Source organism: Xiphophorus maculatus, chromosome 2 (assembly GCF_002775205.1).
Source record: "Xiphophorus maculatus strain JP 163 A chromosome 2, X_maculatus-5.0-male, whole genome shotgun sequence".
Taxonomy (NCBI): domain Eukaryota; kingdom Metazoa; phylum Chordata; class Actinopteri; order Cyprinodontiformes; family Poeciliidae; genus Xiphophorus; species Xiphophorus maculatus.
In genome coordinates this window covers 28,901,824-28,909,377 of record NC_036444.1, presented here as the reverse complement: position 1 = coordinate 28,909,377, position 7,554 = coordinate 28,901,824, and the positions used below count along the sequence as shown (strand labels likewise).

At 39.6% G+C, this 7,554-nt stretch overlaps 1 long non-coding RNA gene across 1 annotated transcript; it reads left to right on the top strand.

Annotated features, from left to right (window-relative positions):
- Positions 1–1,132: 1,132 nt before the first annotated feature.
- LOC111610534 lies at positions 1,133–7,200 on the top strand. The gene is made up of 3 exons (XR_002753697.1): positions 1,133–1,350; positions 6,505–6,815; positions 6,899–7,200. It is a non-coding gene; the product is annotated as an uncharacterized LOC111610534 (long non-coding RNA).
- The last annotated feature ends 354 nt before the right edge of the window (positions 7,201–7,554 follow it).

Below are 7,554 nucleotides of genomic sequence, written 5' to 3'. Positions count from 1 at the left end.
TCGCCGATGTTCTGTCTCAAAGAGCATCCCTCCCCCCGCGACTCCCCCACTCAGCTCCTTCAGACTAGCCAGCAGCAATTAGCAGACACCTGGTGGAACTGCACACCTTCTGAGCTCATTATTAGCTACTTCTCAATTAAATGCTCTTAAGAACGCTGTAAAAGGCTTAATGGAGTAACGGTGTTGTGACTCCCTGAAGGCGTAGTGTCGGAAAGAGCAGGAGCTTCTTAAAGAGTCAGAGGCCAAATTTCAAGGCGTTAAATTCAAAGTCAAATTTCTTTTGAGTCATGTTTGATATTATATGCCATGTAGGATATATTTTTATAACAACTGAAGGTAACATAGTTCCTTAGTTGTGCTACAAAATGATTCTACAGTATGTGCATAATACTGGCCCTGTAAATCTGCTTCAGTCAGTACAAGTGAAGCTTTATACTGGGACCTCAACGTGAAAAAATATATATTGTTCATGTAATTGGCTGTGTTTCCATTTAAAGAAGCTAAAGATAAGAAAACTTTAATGATGAGGTTGAATTTGTGCTTCATTTATCAAGTTTATTTTAGATATCACAGACTGGAGAGTCTCACCAGAGGAAGACAGCATCAGCTCTCCTTTCATATTTTCACACATCGCCTATATTCGGGGGAAAAAATGAGACGAGTCCAACATAGATTTCTTTTAATTTGTTCAAATTTTACTCTGTCTTTCAAGCATTGATCAGAGTCGCTGTGGAGGAGCCTCACAGATCCACGGCTAGTGTCGAACAATCTGTCTACCGGTTTACGCTCCACAAATCTGGAATTTCTACGAGAAAAAAGTTGGAAAAAAAAGTCCTGCTGGCAATATTTAAACAACTGTTGATACGTACAAAGAGGTGGCATAGATTTATAACAGTAAGAAAAGTGAAAACCATCTTATTTTTTCTTGTACTTCTCAGTGGGGCTCACGTGTTGATCTGATATATATCATTGCAGTGAAATAGATTAAAGATTGTTGTTTCAATTTGACAAAATGTTAAAAAAAAAAAAGTTAAAGTTTTCCAAATGTCAGAGAGCTAACACTGATTTCAGCTCCTAAAATAAAAAGTCACGCCTCTTTGTCTTGTCTTTCCGTCATAAAAAACGGGCGTGGTGCAACCTTTATGTTTTCATTAATCTGGTCCGTGTTGAAAATCCAGTGACTTTCCTCTGACCTTTGACCTGCTGCCACCAGCTTTGTTGACGTTGTGAAATGATATCCAGAAAAAAAAAAAGTGTTTGTTTTGAAAATCTCCAGGACTCCCCCTGTGCGCTTCCCGTGTCCGACTTCCTACCTGGTTAATCTGCTGTCTGCAGGCAAAGAAAACAAAGGTGCGTATTTTTAGGGGAGCTGATTCGGTAAGTAACGACGTCATGAAAAATAAAACAAGTCTGGCAGATGGCTGCATGCTAAAGGACGTACTGTAACTTCATAATCTTCCAATTCATCTGATTTATGCTGTTTATAGCCATCTCACCTGACATGGGTGTGTGAGTTTATATGAGTTTGTTAGCAAAATATGCATTCATAAAAATAAATAAATAAATATATAGAAATGAGTCTTTGGTGCCCCCAGAAACTTGGTGCTCTGGGCTTGTGCCCTATTTAAAGTCTGATCCTGCGTATGTGCCTGGCAGCCTTCATGTCTCCAGTTTGAAAAGCGAATCATGTTAATTATTAAACATTTTGAAATAGCATTTGAATGTTTCTTTCTGTTTAGGCTCGCATGCTGTTTTAAAATAAAGTTTCCTATAGACTGTAAACATGAACATAAAGCATATACTGTTGTACTCTTTTAAAAAAAAAAAAAACCAACACAGTGTTAACAAGCAGACAGAACCGTTTATTTTTATTTGGAGAAATGAGTCCAGTAATTCCCAAAACAGCTGTTAACAGTGTTTTGTATTTGCTGGGGACATTGTTTGGTGATCTGTTGTGTATTTATACAAAAAATGAAGAAAAAAAAAAAGACCCCAGGTATCCGGGATGTGAGTGTTTGTGTGTGTCGTAGCCAAAGTGAGTTTGGCTGTCAGTGCTCATTATGATAATGACTGTGGGATCTGGCAGGTGCCCAAACGCTGGAGGACGGAGGGAGGCGGAGGGGCAGGGAGAGTTGGTGCGTGTGAGCAAGAAAAGTTATAATGGCTCAGAAGAAGGAGGGGAAGGGTGGCTGCGTGATGGGGATCACATTACAGCTCACCCGTCCACTCCAGACAAACACAAACACAGGCTAACACACATCACCACAAGCACATTTCATGTCTAAAGAGGTGTGAGGCAGGTCATCATTACCGACCCTAAAGTCAAAGGTTTATGTTTCTGCTGCACTTTGACCTGAATGTCTCAGTTTTCTAAGGCTGGATGTGTCACCTTCACTGGTACGGTGAAAATCAGAGACTCCAGTTTCAGATGCGGACTAGAGTTGCATCCTGCAGCCTTTCTGGTGGATTTTGTGGTTCTAGGGACTCACATGGAAGGAGGTTGATTTTGTGTCTGGTGACGACTTTCCGTGTTGCTTTGGCCATGTGTTGTGAATAATTATGCTTCACGATAACGACTGCATTGCCTGTAATAAGCACCGATATGAACATCGGATATCGGCTAATACCGATATCCGATACTAGTGTTACCGTTATGGCCGATAACTGTTATTTACCAATATTATATGCATTTCACTACACTTTCAACACCTTAGAAAAATGATAAGAAAAGCCCACAACACTGACTTCAAAACTCCCCACAATGCATCACTATCAGTAGCTGCATTTCCGCTACAAATGTTTGCAAAACTTTGTTGGTATTCTGCTAACGTTGAAAAAGCAGAATTTCGCAATTGCCGTCTTTCTATGAAGCAGGTTTATTTTTGTAATTCCAATTTCCACAGTTATATGGTGAATGAAAACACAGCTACTGTCACATGACCTACCGCCTCTCCAGAACCAGATGCAACGGGATGGAAGTATGAATCGGTTGCTAATATCTGCCCAGTTTTGTTTATCGGAGCCAATACCGACGCGTAAAAAAAAATCGCTAATATCAGCCGATACCGATGTTAGTGCTGATGTATCGTTCATCCCTCTGTATGTTTTACCCTTTTACTGCTTTAACAGATCAATCAATGTAACTTGGCTTTTTTTGACAAAAACAATGAAAACTGATTTTTAAAAAAATAATAATAATAATAATGACAGTTAAATAGAAATATGTAACATAATGTAACTGACTGCGTAAGTATTCACCTCTTCATGTCAGTATTTAGTAGATTCACCTTTAGCTTCCAGCACAGCATGCAGTCCATGTGGGTCGTTCTCAGTCAGACCTGCATATCTGAACGCTGCAGTTTTCTTCCATTCTTTCTCACAAAACTGTTCCAGAGGCCTGGCCTTTGACTAGGCCACTACAGAACATTCACATTGTTGTCTTAAAACCATTTCTGTGTAACTCCAGCACTATGTGTGAGATTATATCACTAGGGGTTAAAAAAAGAGAGGAAAGAAACCAATGATCTTCTTGAATTAAAGGAGACATTTCTTACATTGATGTGTTTTTTTTCCATTCGTTTTTAATTGTTTCCTGTTTACACACGTCTTTACTTTAAGCTCCTGGTTATGTTTCCATAAATTACAGACAAACATCTTTAGTGACAATGAAACTTCATGTAGCTGGTTTGATGTAAACATTTTAGGCGGTGTAGTCTCACCACAGAGCGATAGTATCTGTCTGGCTGTTAGAAACAGAGGAAACGTGGCTGTTAGCTGGAAACAAAAATGAAAGAAGACAGAAGAAAAAAATTAAACCAGTCAATATTTTTTTATGAGTAAAAAGAAACTTGATGGCAAAGGTCCCAGAAAAAGAAAAAAAAAACCTCATTTTTGCTTTTTGGTTTCTCATTCCACATTAATAATTTCAATATTCTGGAAACAGAAGCCGCTTATTGGCCATAAAAGACAAGAGAAAATATTTCCTCAGGCTCATAACAAGATGAAAACACATGCCAGTATTAATTTCATCAAGTTCAAATCATCGAAACAAAAGGGATGAAGCGATTGTTGGGCTTAAATTAAAATAATCTGACCTTGAATCTCACATTTTATAGGGCGCTGCAGCGTTACTTCTATTAATGCTAAACCTCCTGGTATTTCTGCATCCGTGGTAACAGCTCAGGCTTGATAAGTGAGGCAAAACCTCAGACAATCAGTTCTGCTGAGGTACATGTAAACACAAACACGGCCTCAGGGATCAAGTCCAGGTAAAACAGATGAACGAGAGGCTCTGGCCGTCTTATTCTCAGTCTCTGGCGTCGGTGTGAGGCAGCGTGTTTGCAACAAAATCCTTTAACCAGGCAGAAAAAGTACAAAAACACTGCCGAGTGAATTATTATTATTATTATTTCTGCTGTTTCCTTGCTATATCTAATGGACATAAAGGGGCAAAATCTGTCCTGGCTTACTTTTCAGATCAAATTATTTGCAAAGCCACCACCTATGGACTTTCTTCATGAAAGACTTTTCCACAGGCTGTGGGTGTGTGGGAATTTCTCCACACACTGCAAAACAGAAAATACTTCAGCATTAACCTGAAACTCAAAGTACAAAACGGTTGTGCTTTAGATATGCAGCCATAAACAACCCACCAGATATTTACATCCACTGCATAAAAACAGACATAACCATTTCCACACATTACCCGACGTGAAGTCAGACTAAACCTTAATTGTTTACAATGTGTCTTCTGGCTGTAAGGGGCAGCTTAACAAATGACCCTAAGGGGGTTCGCTAAATCTGTTTGTATTAAAATGTTGGCATCCTGAGCTTCCATACGTATCAGAATCCTAAATCAATGTATTAAATCAAAAAAAAAAAAGTTTGGATTATAAAAAGCTTCAAAATCTATCTCAAAGAAAAAAAAAATTGCAATTCATATTAGCTCCTAGCCCAAATCTTCCAATAAAATCCAAAATAGATGCACTTCGCTGTGACCAGACCTGACACCGGAACCGCTGTACGGGTCGCCGTACAGTAGCCGACATGAAAGCCTTTGCGATGGCGGCCGGTGTGGAGGCTTGACATGTGAAACCACGCAAACCACAGCTGCTGCTCCGGGGTGAAACCTCGAGCCTATACACACCGATGTATAGGAAACACTGTTAACCCGCTCTGTGACATCGTGACGGGGGCGTGAGGCGACGCAGCTCGCCTGCTGTTGTCTGGTCAAGCCGCAGGAAATTGATCTGCACCACCAAACAAAAGGCAGAAAGCAGAGGGGGGGGTCCGACCATTGCAAGGTCGGACGTTGTGTGTGTTTGAGAGAGAGAGGCAGAGCATGTTAGAGGTAGCCCATTTTGTCACAACGACGTCCATTTAGGCGGTCATGGATGGGAGTTTTCACTCTTAAGCTATAGGTAAAAAATTATAATAAATAAAAAGCTTTCCTTACACACTTTCCACCAAGATAACAGTGGAAACGCCTCCCAGGAGAGCTGACCTCTCTCTGCTGCAGGGAATTTATTCATCTCCTTTGCTTCTTTTCCCTCCTGCCCTTTTAGAGCAAGTAGACTTTAACGTGAGCTAAGCTAACGAGGGCCCGTCTTGGGTTTCGCCTTTCTTTTTCCAGGAGTCCCGAGGGAATCCTGCTGTTTTTGTGCGCCAAGAAAAACATGACAACCTTTTTCTTGCGTGAAAGAAGCCAGAAGCAGCAGCTTCGACCCGAATCTGAAAGCAACACGCTGCTGTCAACCAGCCTGTGGGAATGTTCAGTGCTAAATGCAAAACACTTTTCATCAACATAATCTTTGCCCCAAACTCTGATTCTTTAATTGTTAAGTAATTACTGGAGGATATTTTCTCACTGTAGCACAGTGGTGAGAAGGGAACTATTGTGACTAAATAAATATGTAAAAGATAATACAGGCGCATCTCAAAAAAATTACACTGTTATTGAAAACGTCCTTTAAGTAACTAAATTCACTAAGTGAAACGTTACAGAATAGTTACACACAGACTGATGTATTTGAGCCTTTATTTCTGTTATGGTTGTCTAACGAAAACACATTTAAGATTAGAATATTGCATCTGACCAATGACATAATAATCATATCTAATACAGCAAATTGGTGAAAAGAGTTTAATACCTTGTGGTTATTTTTCAAAAGGTGCCACTGTGGAATTCAAATGGCAAAACTTGACATAAAATTAAAAACAAACACAAAAAAAAGTGACATTGACTGCAATAAAAAAAAAAAATCTTAAATATGCACAATTCAAATAAATTAAGATTTTGCATAGTAATACATTTACTTTATGATGCCAGCCCATACAGTAGGCAAAAATGAAGTTCTATTTGCATTTTTGTTTGGAGAAGTATTGAAACATTTGCTGCAAATTAGCTAACAAAACTGAAACAAAACGCCTTATATCTCCTGAAACGATTGTTGTTGTTTTTTTTCCTCACGCCTTTGAGCATCATTTTCTGACGCTCACCTGCAGGCGTCCCTGGTCCAGAGAACGAGGACGGGCAAGCCAGAAGGAAAGGAGGGGAAAGCAAAAAAGCCGAGGACAATAGTCATTCTGTCCCCAGAGAGGGCCTCCAGCCATACTTCTGCCAGAGACAGGAAGTCCAGCATAATGTTTGCCAAACCGGAGGCTACAAGGGGTTCCCTGAAGGAAACCTGAGACAGCGGGACACCGGATCACAGAAGGGACCCGGGCCCCCCTTTCTGCATGTGCAGGTACAATGGAACCTGCTGCTCCGAGGACCATTCATCACCGGCGAGGGACACGGACCCACTGTGTGTACAGTGAGTAAAAATACGACGCCTCCGCTGACCCAGATTCAGGAGCAGATTGTGTAATGGTCCAACTGTGTCACTTCTGCCTGCAGGTGACATCACTGAACAGTAAAATATGTCCTATAACGCGCTTTCCTGAAGACGCAGGAAAAGTAGAAGTCACGTCTTCTTCCATCGTAAAGCACGATGAGCGACAGGGTGGAGCATGAGACCGCCTTATGGATACATGAAAAAAAGTTTCAATTCAGAAGTTGCTTTGAGTTAAAAAAATAAATAAACAAAAGAGCAAACAACACCAACAACTTTGGAGCATTTGATGTTTAAATGTAAATTAAGTTTTGAACAAATTAGTGATTTTTTTTTATGACAGAGTATTAGGAAAACGCTAAGAAAATGAAAATAAGAAAATTCTAATAATGTCCTAACATTGAAATAATATGAGAATAAAGTCATAATATTATGATTTTAATATGGTAGTACTATGACTTTACTCTCGTATTACTTCAACTTTATTCATGTTATTACGACTTTACTCCCATCATATTATGACTCTATTCTTGTCATTTTCTGACTTTTTTCCTGTATTTTTTTCTTAATATGATCCTAATACTCCATCATCATTTTTAGCATGTGGCCAGACTCCTTTTATTAACTTCAAGAATGTGTGTTTTCAGAATGTAAATTTGAAAAACATTAAACGTGTCCAAAGAATACCAAAGCTCTAATGAGAAAGGTTTACCTCGCACTG